Consider the following 19621-nt stretch of genomic DNA (forward strand, 5'->3'; position numbering starts at 1 on the left):
CTGTGGCAATCTCTGGACCAAGACGGTGAGAGAGAATCATGTCCCATGATTTAGAATCATACAGACAGTACTGCATTTAATCATTTTGTTGTTTTCATTGCTGTATATAGATCTGTCCCTTTTAGAGGCTTTCTCCTCCCCTCTTGCATGTGACTCTCATTTCTGTAACCCCTCCCTCCTTCTCCATCTTTGAGTCTTTCTCCATCTTGAAGATACACGTTTATACAGCTCTGTACAAGGAAAGTCTCTTTTTACCTACTGTAAGGCTATGTGCACACGTTGTGGATTCACCAGCAGGTTTTTCCGCGCGGATCCGCAGGTAAAACCACAGGTAAAGTAACCTGATACAATGAATTATACCAGCAAACAATCTTCAATTATATACCCATATAGTTGGCGACTCAAATATAAATACAAGCAAGGAGAAAAAAAAAAAAGTATACGTTGCCAAAAAGTATATTCAATAAAAAAACTATTAGTTTTATTAATTACCAAATATTGTACAAAAAATACATAATTTGCATATCACATAGATTACATGGGTTTATTTCCAATCATGTGACTAAATCCATAGGTCAAATAAATGACCAGAAAATACAGGGCAGGATAAAATTAAGACACATGCACAAACAATGGGTTTCATTTCATGCAAATCTCATATCCATTCAAAACATGTGCCAGACAATATAGTGAAGTGCTAGTAGATTAACATTTCAAGTGCTGTAATTGCCTCACAATTAACAAACACTATACCGCTTCATGTGCTTCATATAATACATTGTAAGGGAAAAAGAATATTTACCCATAAGTGTTCAGTGAGTCCCGTCCTGACCCCGGTCACATACCCCGAAGTGCGTTTTACGTACACAGGATGTTGCTTCCTCAGGGGGCGTGGTCTAATTCTGATCTCAGTCCGGTTTATATAGTGGGTCATGTGACCGCTACGTAAAGTGAGTAGTGCGCATGTGTGAGACGCGGAAATGCGCTACCCATTGCCACCAAGCCTCAGTCTCAGCATGCAATGCCTGGTCACATGATAGGGCCAGTACCAGGCACACAACCATGTCACACAGGTGCGGCGTCATACCGGAAATGAAAGCAATGGGGCCGCATACCCGCGACTTAGTGTTAAAGTGACTGACATAAGTGCCAAAATACATTAAATATTTGAAGTGCATAAAAAATAACATTATTAACATGATTCATAAATAGTGCAATTATTATTCTGTATATTTTATATAAGGATAGAAAATGCATAACAGAACATTGCATCAGTCTTATATCCACAGATATAAAAAAAGGGGATAGGACAATGAAAATCAAACAGCTATAGCAAATAAAGAAGGATTATATTAAATGGTGAAAATCTAATAATGAGACAAATCTCATTTAGCACCATAAGAGAATTCATTCTCAAAATCAAGTAATTGGTACAGTGAGTCTTGTATTCTGTCTTTTTCTTTCTTTTTGGTTTTTTTGTTTCTCTTTCCTTCTTCCAATACCCACTGCTATACAACAATGTAGAATTATGCAGCTCTGTACAAGGAAAGTCTCTTTTTACTTACTGTAAGGCTATGTGCACACGCTGCGGATTCACCTGCAGGTTTTTCCGCGCGGATCCGCAGGTAAAACCGCAGGTAAAGTAACCTGCGGATTAGCCTGCAGTTTTGCCCTGCGGTTTCACACCTCTACTATGTTAAAGGTGTGAAACCGCTGCAGAATCCGCACAAAGAATTGACAGGCTGCTGTTTGTAAACCGCAGCAAAACCGCGCGGAAAAAAACGCAGCGTGAGCACAGCGGATTTGAAATGCCATAGGCTACCATGGTACCGTACCATGTCTGCGGAACTGTTGCGTTTCCGCAGGGCCAAAAATGCTGCCGAAACGCAGCAGAATCCGCAACGTGTGCACATAGCCTAACTGTGCATTATGCAAGGATTCAGCTGAGAATAAACCTTCTGCTGGACCTTCAAACCTGCTCTTTCCAGTCCAGTTTAAGCTATCTGCGGACATCACTAAATGTGAGTAATGGTAAACAGATGCCATAGGATGGCAGTCTGAGCGCCCAACATTTACAGTTTAGCCATGGAGGTAGAAGAGGTGCTAAAGTTTGAAGAGTGTAAATCCAACATGACATCCTATGTTTTAGTAGTCTAATATGATTACCCCCTCTTTTTGACCTGTCTACCTTCTCTATTACTTGACATCTCAGTTGAGAGACTGTGTGGTTGGCCGAGATGAAGTGTTGTGGTAAAGGGAGCATTGTCTTCTTGCATCTGATTGTGGATTTGTGGCTTGCTATTAGTTCGAGTATTTGTTGAGTTCTCTCGTACATAGAGTAGGCCACATGGACACTTTATAACATATACCACATAGTTAGTTTCACAATTGTAAAAGCCCTTGACCTTGTATTGTTTTCCCGTGTGTGGATGGGTTATTTCGCTGGCTTTAATCAGATTTGAGCAACAGGCACATCTGAGGCATGGGAAAAGTCCTGGTTCTCTCCGTTCCAAGGAAGCCTTGTCTTTGAAGTCTAGATAGACTACCAATGTCTGCTTTGACAATTTCATCCCTAATGTTTCTTGGTCTTCACTCACACATAAGGGCTGGTGTATGAAATGCCTTAATTTGGGGGTATGATCTTGCAAAAAGGGGCCAATGTTTTCTTATGATATTGTAGATTTTGGGCATCACTGAGTGGTGTGTGCGGACAAATGTGACTTGTTCTGTTTAGGCTTTTGAGATTGAGGTGGGTGGGGTTCAAGGATGCCCTTGCCTTCTCTTTTTAGGATCTGTTCTGGATATTATCTATATCTGAATTTACGTGACATCTGTTCAAGTCGGATAGGGACTAAATTGGGGTCCGACACTATTCTTGAAACTCATTCAAATAGAGAGCGGGGTAGGCTCTGTCTATTTGATTTTGGGTGACAGCTTGTATAGTGTAGGAGATTATTTGAATCTGTGGGTTTGTTGAAGATATCTGTAGATAAAGTCCCTCCACACCACTGGAGGATACCGATACGGAAGGCATCCCGCAAACACTGCAGACCGCAGATCACAGGTAAGGCACCCAACTCCGTCATCAACATATCCTCATACACCCTTAACCCCTTTGAATTAGGAGTCCTGCACTGGGGCTGTAATATGCTGTAAGGCATGATTTTGTTGGAACCTTCCAGAATCCTCCATTCTAGGAGAAAATCTCCTTGTCACATACCTGCAGCATTCCCCCTTACCGCCCCCCTCTGCCTGCTGGTAATAGGACACTTCCTGTTACAAGCATTTGGCCCCTCTCCACAGGTAGGAATGTTAATTAAGCTGAGTGGAGAGCATGTCTTTGTTTAAAACCAGGGGCTTGAATTAAGCTATGGGAGGTATTATAACAAGTCATATCGCAAAAACCATACACCACAGATATATAATAATCACATCTCTGCGTAGGCAGCTTTCTAACCTCTAATTTTCACGGTTCTAACCCCTCCAGAAACTGAGATATGGATTGCTCCCAAATGGAGTGTCCTAATTACGGCATGCTTGTTGTTGTCTTATTGGATTCGATAAATTGAGAAAAATGAGACCATTGGTGTGTTTATACGAGCTTCCCTCGTTAAGATATAGTTATTATAAGTTTTACAGTGAAATTGCAACTTGGAGAGGGGGGGGATGAACTTCTCCAGACTGCCCCTTTCGTGATGTAACCGACCCTAGGCTATAAGATACCCCTCCCTTACAATTCTTCAGTTGAAGCTGGAGTTTTGATCCTGAAAAAACTTGTAGATGTCCAGGGACGTCTGGCTAAGCGGCCCATCCCCCTTGCCACACATGGTTTGCCTAATACTAGTAATACTAGCAAAGTACATGTAAGTGTACTTTCTGCTTTCACCCCTGTTACATTAAATATGTACATTGCAAATGTAAAGTAACAACTTTTATCTATGTAATCACTGCCCACCTTTTGGGAATAAATTATAAAATTATCAGTCTGTCTTCATGCTCTAAGAAGCGAACTATGCGCCTTTTTTAGATAATCGCTACTAATTTGGGTGTTTGCAATGGACCCTCTTAATTAACTCTTTGATTAAGTGAATCGTGGCTGGTGGCAGCGTGGTGTGTTCGGTTGGTTGGGCTAGTTGGCAGTACGGAAGGGTCTTATATGCTGAATGAGTGGCTGTGGCCAAAGCATTGATAATTTCCGTACTGAAGTAGTCTAATTGCCCGTGCACAACAAGCAGCCCATCCGGCGACTAATTATCCTAGGTGCAGTTCCCTGACTGACCTGAGTGTAAGGGGGGCGCCGGAGAGCTGCGAGTTCCAAAATGGAACTGAGAAAGTGGGATATCCATATATCCCCACAGTTCTTGGAAGGTTGTTAGCAGTGGTGGGGCATCCAAAATACCCCCCTGCGATAAATTGTTAGAGCAAGATTAGCTTGCTGTGGATTTGTCACATGGTACCAGTGGCGGAATAACTAAGATAAGCCCCCACTGTGCCTGTGATAGCTGTGTGCCGGCAGTGCGTCGCATCCCTCCGTCCGCAGACTACCGGTGCCAGCGGTGGGATCGTGACATATTGGTGGCACAGGGTGCGCTTTCGTCACAGGGGCTTATCCTTTTGCCTCACGCCACAATGGGACAAATTTCAATTGTCCCAGGATCTTCAAAATTTCTTTCATAATGTAAGGGGATGGTGTTGCTATGGACCGTAGAGACAAGCTGCCACTTTAAGAGACAGCACCCCCTTGGTTAGAGCAGTGGGAAATTCTGCGCTTCCATGCTGTAAAGACTGTTTGGTTTCTTCTGCCAGCACTGGAGAGGAGAGGGGCTGTTTTTCTGTGTGTGAGGAGAGAGCTGAGCTTTCTGCAGGAACGAGACATGCCTGAGCTGTGAAGGAAAGACTTTGTAAACTGTTCTGTGGCTAACAAGGTGGCTTTCCTATGTTGCCATGAGGAGCCACGAAGATATGACAAGAATGGAATCCAGAGGAGGGAATCCACCGTTTCTAGGAGCATCACTGGACCTGCACCCAAGGGAGAGACCACATTGCACAGAGCTTCCAGGAAGACGTGCGCATCATCTTGCAAAGCTGCAGAGGCCCCCGGGATTGGACTGAGATACCAACACTACTGTGAGTGTTAACCTCTTCTGTGCACATGCTAGGGTTTAGGATAGGCTGCAATAGATGGAGCATGGCAGCCATGTGGCCGGTGTAGTAGAAGCCAGATAGGTTATAGTTAGTGTAGCATCATACATGACTTTACTGTGTTGTCTTGCCAGTTGGATAAATACACTGAGCTGTGATAGTTGGTGCTACGTGCTGTTTGACGACCCAGCCAGAGAATATTATCCTTGTAAATTTTCTGTTTCCATAGCATACCCCTGTTTCTGCATTTTCCTAAACACTGAATTCCTTGCCTGTAAATAAATTAACCCTTTGTTGTTTGCACCTTAACTTCTGTACCGTAGTCTCCCTGCATTGTAATGGTCCCCAGCCATCGCTTCAAGTGGCGCTGCAAGCAGGGTTACTGTCACCAAGATGCTGGCAGCAAGCAGAAACGGTGAGAGTGCTAGTGTTAGTGCGGATGCTGTGGGCATTGGTGGAACCCTTGCAAGGACATTCCCTATGGGCACCATATTTAGTGTGCTTCCAAAATTTGACTGCAATAATATGCCCCTGTCTGATTGGGTGTCCCGGCTGCAAAGCACCCTGAAGATTTATAACATCAGAACAGACCTTGAAGTGGACATTGACTTGACTGCCTTGGAGGGAGAGGCCCGTAAAAACATCAGTCTACAGCCGGAACTCACCCGTAGTACCCTGAAGGAGTTAATGAAATCCTTGCAAGAGATCTACGGCGAGACTGCTAGCGCAGGACACCTTTGCGCCAAATTTTTCTCTAGACTGCAGCGGGAAGAGTTTGGGATCTCCCAGTATGCGACAGCACTGCAAGAAGTGTTGGCAGAAGTGCAGAGGAAAGGGACGGACGGGCTCGGTGGTATGGGCTCCAAAGACTGGATACTCCAGGAACAATTCATTCTGGGACTGCACAATACATCCTTGAGGACACCACTCAGAACGGTTCTGTGCAGATCCGGCTCTTTCATTCCATCAAATCCTGGCAGAAGCAGTGTCCCGAAGCAAGGAAGACAGCTAGGCATCTGGTGTGATGCATGTCCAGGGTGCCAATACCAGAGGGGACCCAAATCATCAGGAGGTGCTGGTCCAGGTAGTACAGGACTTGCAGCAGTCAGTATGCAAGACAAATTAACCCAGATGGAGCAAAGAATGGGAGAACAACAGTCTGACCCATCGTACTCATATAACCACTCTTTGGCCTGACCCATAAGGGATCAGTGGGTGCAGACCCCCTCCCGTCAGGCCTCGGAGGCATGAAGGCAGGCTCTGGGGGGCCCTTGGCGGAGAGGAGGCATCCAATGCTGGGAATGTGGAGGACAAGGGCACCTTGCCAGAGACTGCCGAATGTTAGGGTTGCGGATTGCACTAAATATAAAATATGAGAAAGGGCAATCGCAACCCGGGGTCCACCCAGAGGTGGTCAACAAATATATCGTGGCACTGCTGCGTTGGTGCACAAAAAAGGTTCCCACACCAGTATAGATAATAAAAAAATTTTGGCACTCAACTTGTTGCAAAGTGAAGGTTTTTATTTGCAGTCACAAACCTAGATGTTTCGGCTTATACAAACAAGCCTTCATCAGTATGCTGCAGGGTTGATACAAATATATATGATACAAGTCAGATGCTACAAATCATACAGTCGAAAGAAATTGAAATAAAAATAAAAACATCTGATCAACACCAGAAAAAACTTCCATGGGTGCATAAGTGATAGGAGGGACGGGTTGAGGTATGAGGGAATGGAACTGGAAAAGAAAGTATAAGGGAATAAAGAAAATATAAGAAAAAAGGTGAAACCTACCCAGACTGCTCGTATGAAAAGGATTGCTGTATATCTAAAATAGGAAAAGTATGGATGTATTGTAATTATGCCCAATAATATAAATGAGATAGGTTGGTGATAGGTATATAACTACTCACTAGATATAGAGCCATCAACAGGGCAACGGTGAAGGTAATGTGATCCGTCTTGAGGATTTAGTTACAAAGATCTGGATTTTTTATAAGGAAAAAATAATGAAAAAAATAATATATATATATATATATATATATATAAGAGACACAAGTCTTAAATGAAAATGCATCACGATACTATAATGATATGAGGTGTAATGCTATGTAGACTGACCTGTTATAATTAATAAAGGGAATGACAGGTTGAAATCCCATGGGAGACCTTGCTTAAAGGGTCTGGTGATGATAGAAAAGAACTAATAAGTTCATTAATCTATGTAACTAAAAAAGAAAGGTGCCTCATAATACTAATGAAGTTACTCACTTAGTGCCATGCCACAACTCATTTAAGAGTAAATGGGGAGTCAGATCGTGGTTGCCACGCTGTGTAAAACGGCTGTATCAAAAAATATAGAAGGAAAGTTCTGCTCCAGCTGCTATTAAAATCTTCTTTAATGAAAAACCATTAAAACATACAATGGTGAAGACTCTCCATATAACCTCACCACAACAGAGATGACAGGCTACGCATTTCGACCAGACGGTCTTTGTCAAAGCCATGTTTGAAATTTGCCTTAGATTAGACATATATATGTAGCTTAACGAATAAAACATCATATAAAAATCACATGATCACATGAGCCAATCCAATTGGACACATGTAATTAAATACAAAAGCGACATAGAAAAAAAAAAAAAAAAGGGGAAATTGGAAGGGTCTAAACAGAACCCCAAAATCTATCTTGAAGCAAAGCCATGTTCACAATAAGCGCAGAAACTCCACCAGAATTCCAAGATCTCATGTTTCCTTCACTTCATCAGAGTTGGATTCTTCTGACAATTTTTCAAGCATATCTGATGTTTCATCTAATGAGATCACTCCAGGTGCGTCCAGACGTAATCTTCATTATTCAAAAAACGTCAGAGGCGTGGAGGCAGAAAACACCGGAGGAACACAAGGAATTACAACTCGGAGAAAAAAATATTGGCACCAATAAAAAGCTGCAATAATGTCCTCAATTTATCTTCAATTATTCTAACCAAAGAACAAACCCAAATATTATCATTGGGTCTCAATTTTGTCCTTGATCGAGATTTTGATCTGTTTTCCACCATTATGGACGTTAATAAATTTATTCGCAATTTGACAGTTAAAAAACATTTTTTTGACATTGATAATTCAGATTGTGTCCCTCTATCTAGTCACCCCTCAGATGCTAACAATGAGTTTGTGGACATGAATTTTGAGGAACAGTTAGCACTGGTTACTCTGCAGGATCTAGATGAACATTCCCTTTCCAGCAATGGTCAATGTGAACAGACACATGCTTTTGAGACAAAAAATCCGTATTTTTACCCAGTGCAAACGAGATCTAGTTGCATGGAACAATTTCAGGATATGGTAGAGAGGGATTTGCTCCATTTACATGATCAAATGAAATCCAAAGATAAATCAAACAACAAAAAATTTTTTTCAAATTATCAGCACAAAATCCTGCAGGATTTGAAAAATAATGCTGATTTAGTCATTAAAATGTCAGACAAGGGAGGAGTGGTAGTGGTATTGAATGCCACTGATTATTATCAAAAAATGATGGAATTATTATCAGACAGTACCATCTATAAAAAACTACCGCATAACCCGTCAATAAGATTTAATGAAATAAGTAGTGCTCTAATAAAGTAAGGTTCCAGTTTGGGGCTTTTAACAGCTAGTCAAGCAGAATACTTGGAGGTAAAAAAATCCCATTTTGCCAATAATACATGGGGTCCCCAAAATCCATAAATCTGAGGGTATTCCACCTTTGCGCCCAATAGTATCGGGCATTGGCTCAAATAATGAGCATTTATGTCAGTGGGTAGATTCGCTGTTACAACTTCTAGTGCAGCGCACCCCGGGATACATCAGGGACTCCAAACAGGTTTTGGGGGCATTCTCCAAAAAAACTTGGTCATCCAAATATAGTTGGCTAACTTGTGATGTTATTTCATTATACACGTGCATTTTCCATGATATAGCCATACGAGCATTACAATTCCATTTTGTCAAATACAGCAATTTTTCATCTGAGCTGCAAAATTACATTCTACAAGTAGTTGCATTTCTTATGTCACATAATTTCTTCACGTTCAATGGAGAATTTTTTTTGCAACTTAGAGGAGTTGCAATGGGAGCTAAATTCTCACCCTCCCTTGCAAATCTTGTAATGTCATTCTGGGAAATGGAATATATATATTCCACTGCCAACCCTTTTTCAAAGCAATTAATCTGGTATGGTAGATATATCGATGATACCCTCATCATTTGGGGTGGAGATATTTCTGCCATACCAGATTTCATAAAATATATTAATTCTAATAACTATAATATCAAATTCACGTATAACTACAGTTCCAACAATATTGCATTTCTGGATTTGTTTTTGAGTGGCACAGATGGTGCGGTCATTCATACCAAAACGCACCATAAACCATACAGTGGGAACACGGTGCTACATGCAAGGAGCAGTCATTTAAAACATACAATCAGGTCAGTCCCTGTTGGTGAATACACCAGAGTTAAACGTAATTGCAGCTCAGAGGAATCCTTGCAAGAGGAATTTGCACATGTTCCCAATAAATTGACAAATCGCAATTATCCAAAATGGACCCTATCTAGAGCACAAAAAATAGTGCAAACCAAAGATCGAAATGACTTGCTGGCATCAAGTACAGAAGGGAAAAAAAGGCAATAACTATGGGAAAAAAACCCTATATATGTTTCCAGTATAGCCCGCAATTCACATCTATAAAAAATATTGTTCACAAGTTTCTACCAATTCTGCACCAGGATAATGAATTGGTTAAAATTTTATCATCAGGAATTAATGTGGTGTCAAGAAAAGCACCGTCTTTAGGGAGTATATTATCCCCCAGCATGTTTTCACTAACACATCACAAGCCTAAAGAAAACTGGTTAACGGTGAAGGGCTTTTACAAATGTGGTGCTAACATTTGTAAAATATGCAAATATGCCCAAATTTCTCAGGAATTCACTATAATAATGATCATACTTCATGTTTTAAAATAAAAAATTATATCAATTGCAATTCTAGCAACATAGTGTATAAAATTAATTGTGAACAATGTGATTTATCCTATGTTGGTTGCACCTCGAGGCAGCTAAAAATAATAATAAGGGAACATTTAAATGATATTAGCAATACAAATAATTTTATACGGAATGTCTCAGCAGTTTCCAAACATTTTATTGATTGCCATGCTCGCAATACATCACACCTTAAAGTTCAGGGAATAGAAAAAGTAAACCTGTCATCCCGTGGGGGAGACATCAGGCGATGTCTCCTTACTCGGGAAGCATTTTGGATATACCATTTAAATACTAGACATCCAAACGGTCTCAATAAAAGACATGATCTATTGTTGCACTATTGTTGAATTTCCCCTTTTTTTTTTTTTTTCTCAAGAGGAAAAAAAACTTTGGGTTTTTTTTTTTTTTTTTCTATGTCGCTTTTGTATTTAATTACATGTGTCCAATTGGATTGGCTCATGTGATCATGTGATTTTTATATGATGTTTTATTTGTTAAGCTACATATATATGTCTAATCTAAGGCAAATTTCAAACATGGCTTTGACAAAGACCGTCTGGTCGAAACGCGTAGCCTGTCATCTCTGTTGTGGTGAGGTTATATGGAGAGTCTTCACCATTGTATGTTTTAATGGTTTTTCATTAAAGAAGATTTTAATAGCAGCTGGAGCAGAACTTTCCTTCTATGGTCTATGACGTTGGTCCGCACGGAGCTCCGAGTTTCTGCGCTTGATCTCTGGTGAGCTGGCTATTTCTTTCTATTTCTATCAAAAAATATAGTACATTAAGGATTAAGGTTGCTATAAAGGACTATTATATCTGAAGTGGAGTGAGGGGGAGTTGGCTTACCATTGGTGGGTGGCGGCGTGATATGCCCTGAAGAACGCGGCATCCACCGCTTGTATCCCGGGTGTCCATGGCTAGTAAAGTGGGTTTTGAATAGGCGGTGGGCGGGACTACCCTGGAATGACTGGACCGCATCACCGGAAGTGACGTTTCCGTCCATGTATTCATTCGGTTGATACTAGATGAATGCAGGGGGCGTGTTGTAGGAGGTGGCGCTGAAGGGCGTGTCATCCTCCAGGGTGTCCCTAATATTCTTGGGGTGTTTGTAGCAAAGTAGAAAATTCTGCTGAAATTCCGTGACCTCTGGATGAGCCTCCCTCAAAGTGCCCCAATGTCTCTGTATAGAACGATGTAAAATCTGAACATATGGGTGAAATGTGTGGACAAAGGGTATTCGTCCTGTTACACCACTGCGAGTCGGGGTGGGAGGATGTCGTGCTTGATCTAATATATCTGAAGGGTAGCCTCTTGTTCGAAATTTCTTATACATCTCGTTCAATCTAATGTTGCTGACTGTTGGATCAGAGACAATACGTTCAACCCTCCTAAACTGTGATGAGGGTATAGATCTGTTAGTGGAGGAGGGGTGCAAACTTTTGTTGTGCAACAAACTGTTTCGAGCTGTAGTTTTTACAAATAGATCAGTGCTTAATTGTCCCTCTTCATTCTTGATGACCCTTGTATCCAGAAAACTCACTTCATGTCTATCTCTGGTAATAGTGAAGGACAAACCTGGTCAGGCCGTGTTCAACTTGTTGTGGAATGTATCTAATGTGTCAGCTGGCCCTGTCCAGATGCAAAAAATGTCATCGATAAATCTTTTCCACACTATACAGTGGGTTTTGAAAAGGGGATCGGGGTACACTATGTCTACTTCAAATGATGCCATATATGTGTCGGCATAAGGGGGCGCGACGTTCGACCCCATCGCGGGCCCTTTAGTCTGTAAATAAAATGAATCTCCAAATAGGAAATAATTTTTAGTCAGTACGAGTGTCAATAATTCAATGCAGAAATTGATCATGTTGCTGTCCATCTCAGATCTTAATAAGTGTCTTTTTACACAATCGATTCCCAGTTCATGTGGAATCGACGTGTAAAGATCTTTTACATCAAAGGACACTAGAAAAGAATCCCTGGGGACAGGACCTAGGCTCCGCAGGACTTTTGAGAAAATCCCCTGTGTCTAGTAAAAAAGAAGATGCTTGTCGTGTAAGGGGGGGGGGGTTAAGATTTTCTCCAAGAGTATGGATAATGGTGACAGAATAGAGTCTGTCGATGCCACTATGGGTCGGCCCGGGGGGCACTCCAGTCTCTTATGGATCTTAGGAAGAATATAAAATACCGGAGTGATGGGATCCTTTTTGGTCAAAAAGTCACGTGTTTTAATGTCAATTATGCCTCGTGTTGTATAGTCTGTGACAGAGTTTATACAATCTCTGACATTCCTCATGGGATCATGTGATAGGACTGTATAAACGGAGCTATCGTTAAGTTGACGCAACACTTCTCTCATATAATCTTGTTTGTCCATTACGACTATTGCTCCGCCCTTTATTTCAATTTCTTTTGACTGTATGATTTGTATCATGTATATTTGTATCAACCCTGCAGCATACTGATGAAGGCTTGTTTGTATAAGCCGAAACGTCTAGGTTTGTGACTGCAAATAAAAACCTTCACTTTGCAACAAGTTGAGTGGCAAAATTTTTTTATTATCTATACTGGTGTGGGAACCTTCTTTTGTGCACCAACGCAGCAGTGCCACAATATATTTGTTGACTCATTCACGCTTACGTGTGCACGCTGGCTACTATGTCCTCCTGTAATGTCCGTCTGCAAGTCTGGGCAGCGAAAAGACAGTGCCCCGAGTAACCCCGATACCCTTTACCCCTATACAGGGATCTGGATTTACAGCAGAGCCCAGGAGGCGCTGTCGGAATAGGAGCAGTGCGCCAGAGCAGGACGGTCGCCAATAGAAAAGCAGGAGGGGAGCCAAAAACGTAGTTAGAAACCAGGCGAGTGGTAGAGGTGCAAAAACGGCAGGCGGTAGCAGAGTCGAATATCCAGGCCAAGGTCAAAAACCGGGAGAATAACAGAGGTACAGAATCAGCAGGCAGAAGAGAGGTCAGGGAATCCAAGCCAAGGTCAGCGTCAGTAGTCGGGAGTAAGGTACGAAAACGGCAGGCAATAGAATAGTCAGAATCCAGGCTGAGGTCAGAGTTAATTATAGAATCACAAAGTAGCACACAGGGGAACCAAGAATATATCCGGCGGCTTGCAAGCCCAGTCCCAAAGTATTTGAGGGATCAGGTCATCTCTCACAGGCTCCCGGCCTGCTGATGTCATCAGGACCGCCCCCAGGACCAGACCCGATGATGATGCACCAACCCCTTCATGACTGACATTGGAGCGGAGTCTGCATCCAATAGACATCTGCGCAGAAGCTCTTTCACTGTTGCCGCTATCACTCGGGCGTGAACAACGGCGCCTCCCAGTGACCGAGGCAGGAACAGCAGGCCCCGAGCGCCTCCTGGTGGCCGAGGCCTGGACAGCATGCCCTGATCCCGAGGGCGGCGTGACAGTCCATCACCTCCTCGTGGCTGAGGGCGGAACAGCAGGCCTCGCGTCTGACGGTGACGTGACAGTACCCCACTCTCCAGGAGGGGCCTCCGGACCCTCGAACCCGATTTGTCAGGGTGAAGGAGATGAAATCTCCTAATTAATGCCTTGGCATGGATGTTCCCCGCAGGGACCCAGGACCTTTCCTCCGGGCCGTAGCCCTTCCAGTTTACAAGATACTGTACTGAGCCCCTGACAAGGCGGGAGTCAAGGATACCCTGGACTTCATACTCCAAGGTACCCCCGACCGAAACAGTAGGAGGAGGGGTCTGGACAGGGTGAACTGGGGAGCGATATAGCTTTAGGAGAGACTTGTGGAACACGTTAGGCAATTTGAATGACTGCGGAAGTTTTAAACGGAAGGCTACCGGATTAACCACCTCTATGATTTCATATAGGCCGATAAACCTGGGACCCAGTTTGGCAGACGGTACCTTAAGCTTGATGTTTTTAGTAGAGAGCCAAACCTTGTCTCCAACTCCCAGGTGCGGCCCCTTAGATCGTCGTCTGTTTGCAGCCGAAGCCTGTCTAACCTGAGCTCCTTTCAAATTCGAATTTACCTCAGACCAAATTGTTTTCAGGTGATGTATATTTTTCTCTACCCCAGGGAGCTCCGACATCCTGGCCGAGAATGACCCAAAGCGCGGATGCAGTCCATGGTTACAGAAAAAGGGGGTAGTCTTAATGGAGTCCTGGTATTGATTATTTAGCGCAAACTCAGCCAATGGCAGATGTTCCACCCAATCGGACTGATGTCCTGACACATAACAGCGGAGGTATTGCTCCAGGGCCTGGTTAGTACGTTCGGTTTGACCATTGGTTTCGCGGTGGTAGGCCGAGGAGAAGGGCAACTCAACACCAATGCGTTTACAGAACGCCCTCCAAAATTTTGAGACGAACTGGGTACCCCTGTCGGACACAATATGTGCCGGAACACCGTGAAGATGTACATTATGCACAACGAACAATTTACTCAAAGTTTCGGAGTTAGGTAACCCAGACAGGGGAATAAAATGACACTGTTTGCTGAACCTGTCTACTACCACCCAGATACACGTTTTTCCATCTGAGGGCGGCAGGTCTGTAATGAAGTCCATGGAGATGTGGGTCCATGGACTCTCTGGTGTGGGCAAGGACTGAAGCCAGTCGGCAGGGCGATTATGGGGGGACTTGGCGCGGGCACAGACCTCACACGCTGAAACATAGTCCTTACAGTCCTTGACCACCGTCGGCCACCAAAAGTTCCTAGTTACCAGCTTGGTGGTATTATTGAGACCAGGATGGCCTACCAGAACAGAGTCATGTGATTCTTTAAGAACTTGTAGACGAAAGGTAGCCGGAACGAACAATTTTTTTGGGGGAGTAGTGTCAGGAGCTTGTTCTGGAGACCTACGGATCTCCTCCAGAAGGTCCAAGGACACTGCCGACACGACGATCCCATTGGCCAATATCAGGACTGGTTCACAGTCCTCTGTTTGTGTGGGACAAAAACTGCAAGAGAGGGCATCGGCCCTCACATTTTTAGTACCAGGGCGAAAGGTGATTAAAAAAAAAATCAAACCTAGAGAAGAACAAAGCCCACCTGGCCTGCCTGGAATTTAGTCTTTTCGCTGACTCCAGGTAGGTCAGGTTCTTGTGGTCTGTAATGACAGTGACCTTGTGTTTGGCGCCTTCGAGGAAATGGCGCCATTCCTCAAAGGCCCATTTAATTGCCAATAATTCCCGATATCATAGTTTTTCTCCATGGCAGAGAATTTGCAGGAAAAATAAGCACATGGGCGAAGCTGAGTGAGGGATGCAGTGCTTTGCGATAGCACTGCTCCCACTCCGACTTCGGAGGCATCCACTTCTACAATAAATGGGCGGTTTAAGTCAGGTTTAACCAAAACCGGGTTGGCCACAAAGCACTCCTTTAGTGTAGAAAATGCCTGAATTGCCTCAGGATTCCAATTGGCCACGTCCGCCCCTTTCCGGGTCAGATCCGTGAACGGCTTGGCAATCTCTGAGAAACCCCTGATAAACTTGCGGTAGTAATTAGCAAACCCCAAATATCATTGCAGCGCTTTCAGCAATTTGGGTTGCACCCAAGCCTTAATGGGTTGGATCTTGGCAGGATCCATGCGGAACCCTCTGCCTGAGACCATGTACCCTAAAAACTGTACCTCCTCAGCAAAAAAAACACATTTCTCTAGTTTAGCAAACAAAGAGTTTTCTCGCAGTCTCTGCAGTACCGAACGGACGTGTCGAGCGTGTGTCATAGGGTCAGCAGAGTAAATCAAAATGTCATCCAAATACACGACGACATACACCCCACAAATGTCCCTGAAAATGTCATTGACAAAGTGTTGAAACACTGCAGGTGCGTTACTGAGTCCGAACGGCATTACAAGGTACTCAAAATGGCCAAGAGGTGTATTAAATGCTGTTTTCCACTCATCCCCGTCTCTTATGCGGACTAGATTGTATGCCCCCCGGAGGTCAAGTTTAGTAAACCAACGGGCTAAAAAGATCAGGGATGAGTGGAAGCGGATACAGGTTCTTTATAGTGATTGCATTTTATTCCCGGTAATCAATGCAGGGCCTGAGACCACCATCTTTCTTCTCTACAAAGAAGAACCCAGCCCCAACTGGTGAAATAGATGGTCTAATGAACCCTTTTTTTAGGCTGTCTGTTATATAGTCATTCATGGCCTGACGCTCTGGACCAGAGAGATTAAATATTCTCCCTTTTGGAAGACGGGCATCCGGAATCAGATCTATAGGGCAATCATACTCTCTGTGGGGGGGGGTAAATTCTCAGACTCTATAACAGAAAAGACATCTTCATAGCCCCTGAGAGCAAATGGTATGAAGGGGGTTTTAAGCTTAACTTGATTTACTGCTACTGATATGTAATTATCCTGACATTGCGAACTCCAGCGCACCACATCTGCCAGGTGCCAGTCAATGACAGGATTGTACTGGCGTAACCAAGGCATTCCCAAAACCACTGCAGAAGATAAATTATCCATCACAAAAAAAGACGTAAGCTCGGTATGTAATGCTCCTACGGACATAGCAATCTTGGTAGTAACAAATTTAACCCCCTCCTGAATAATGGACATGCCGACATGCCATTAATAGCCGTGGTTTTAATTGGGACATTAAGTTTTAGTAATGGAACACCAAAATTTTTAGCAGTCAAAGAGTCCATAAAATTCCCTTCAGACCCACTATCCACATAGGCTTTTAAACACAGAGATTTCTGACCAAAATACAGGGAAATATGTAATAAAACTTTAGCCGCATCTGCGGGCAGTACCTGAGCCTCTGGGCAACCATAGCAGGAGCTGCCCAGAGGCCGATGTTCCCGGGGTATGGATCTCTGACGTTCAGCTTTGTGCTTGGAGTCTCCTGACTGCAGCATGCTTGAGCAGGAAGGTGAGAATGATCTTCCAGGCTGTGCACTGAAGCTAGTAACAGGTGTTTTAGGCCAGTAATCAGCTCAGGCAGGAGAAGAGAAAAAAAAAAGTTCAGGGAAACTGCTTTTATATATGTTGGGTATATATACAAGTAGCAGTTTTATTTGGACCGGTATAGTAACGTCCGTCTGCAAGTCTGCGCAGTGAAGAGACAGCGCCCCGAGTAACCCCAATACCCTTTACCCCTATACAGGGATCTGGATTTACAGCAGAGCCCAGGAGGCACTGTCGGAATAGGAGCAGTGCGCCAGAGCAGGACGGTCACCAATAGAAAAGCAGGAGGGGAGCCAAAAACGTAGTCAGAAACCAGGCGAGCGGTAGAGGTGCAAAAAACGCAGGCGGTAGCAGAGTCGAATATCCAGGCCAAAGTCACAAACCGGGAGAATAGCAGAGGTACAGAATCAGCAGGCAGAAGAGAGGTCAGGGAATCCAAGCCAAGGTCAGCGTCAGTAGTCGGGAGTAAGGCAAAGGTTCGAAAACGGCAGGCAATAGAATAGTCAGAATCCAGGCTGAGGTCAGAGTTAATTATAGAATCACAAAGTAGCACACAGGGGAACCAAGAATATATCCAGCGGCTTGCAAGCCCAGTCTCAAAGTATTTGAGGAATCAGGTCATCTCTCACAGGCTCCCGGCCTGCTGATGTCATCAGGACCGCCCCTAGGACCAGACCCGATGATGATGCACCAACCCCTTCATGACTGACATTGGAGCGGACAATAAGAAAAACAGACGACAGCACACAGATGCATAGATGCACGTTCCAAAGGCCCCGGGGCCCGTCGAGTCCAACACTGTGTACAAACGTAAGAAAAGGGAACAGCATCCGTCTCCAGGTGAAAAATTCTGTAGCTTTATTTTGCCATCATCAGATACAACGTTTTGACCTCTATGAGGCCTTTATCAAGGCCTCATAGAGGTCAAAACGTTGTATCTGTTCCCTTTTCTTACGTTTGACATTGGAGCGGAGTCTGCGTCCAATAGACATCTGCGCAGAAGCCCTTTCACTGTTGCCGCCATCACTCGGGCGTGAACCACGGCGCCTCCCAGTGACCGAAGCAGGAGCAGCAGGCCCCGAGTTCAACGGCGATGTGTCAGTCCGGCGTCTCCTGGTGGCCGAGGCCTGGACAGCATGCTCCGAGCCTGAGGGCAGTGTGACAGTCCGTCGCCTCCTAGTGGCTGAGGGCGGAACAGCAGGCCTCGCGTCTGACGGTGACGTGACACCTGCTTAACCTTTTCATACAACCAAGAAGAAGCTAATGCGGTTCTTTCTCAGCTTAGTTTTTCTAGTGATTTCCTTAAAGTCCCACCCAAGGAGACGAGAGGGAAAGACCTAGAGCGTGAATTAAGACACCAGACGAATCTTGAGCTACATTGTGCAACATTATCGGAGGCCTTTTGGATACATGAATTACAAACTTTAGCACCAAAAGGTCTTAACAGAGAATATGATTTACTGTCTTTCATATAATGAGTGACCAGATCTGTTTATCTGTGATTTCCCCCATTTGCTGGCCATTACCTTTTTCTCTCACAATTTCACCTTAACAATATTTAGATGGAGAAAAGTTTTTCTCAATAAGTTGATGTGTTATTATTACAGGATTACTAACATATTGTCTTAATTTTACAGAGTCGTCAATTCTGAACTAAACGCAATTGTCACCGCCTGTTCTTGTTTCCCCCTCAGACTTCCCCTCCCTGCCTCCTATAGCTCATCTGTGTATATATCTTTCTGTATATTCTATTTTTACAGCATCCAATTGTGTCTCCTTTTACCTCTAATATCAGTGGTCATAGAATTTATAGTACTTTCTATAGAAAGCAATGATAGAATCCTCTTTAGGATCAGATAATTAATGATGGACATAATTGTAACATTTTACCCCGGTTACAAAGATTATTTTTCCACAGGGGCACTTTTTTGCTTAATTTTTCCCACAGCGCTTATTCAGTGTAAGCTCTACACAACAATGCATTTATTCGTCAGCTTAATATTCCCATTTACAGTGTCTATTTCTAACGTCCCTTCCTGTGACGTGGTCTGGTCACTATGGGCGTCACTCTGCACACTGGAGGATGACATGCGCTCCAGCGCCACCTCCTACAACACGCCCCACAGCGCCATCTCCTACAACACGCCCCCTGCATTCATCTAGTATCAACCGAATGAATACATGGACAGAAACGTCACTTCCGGTGACGCGGTCCAGACATTCCAGGGTAGTCCTGCCCACCACCTATTTAAAACCCACGTTACTAGCCATGGACACCCGGGATACAAGCGGTGGATACCGCGTTCTTCAGGGCATATCACGCCACCACCCACCAACGGTAAGCCGACTCCCCCTCTCTACACTTCAGATATAATAGTGCTTTATAGCAACCTTAATCCTTAATGTACTATATTATTTGATACAGCCGTTTTACACAGCGTGGCAACCACGATCTGACTCCCCATTTACTCTTAAATGAGTTGTGGCATGGCACTAAGAGAGTAACTTCATTAGTA

Source organism: Dendrobates tinctorius, unplaced genomic scaffold (assembly GCF_039654945.1).
Source record: "Dendrobates tinctorius isolate UK_male_01 unplaced genomic scaffold, ASM3965494v1 ptg000184l, whole genome shotgun sequence".
In the NCBI taxonomy this organism is placed as follows: Eukaryota; Metazoa; Chordata; class Amphibia; order Anura; family Dendrobatidae; genus Dendrobates; species Dendrobates tinctorius.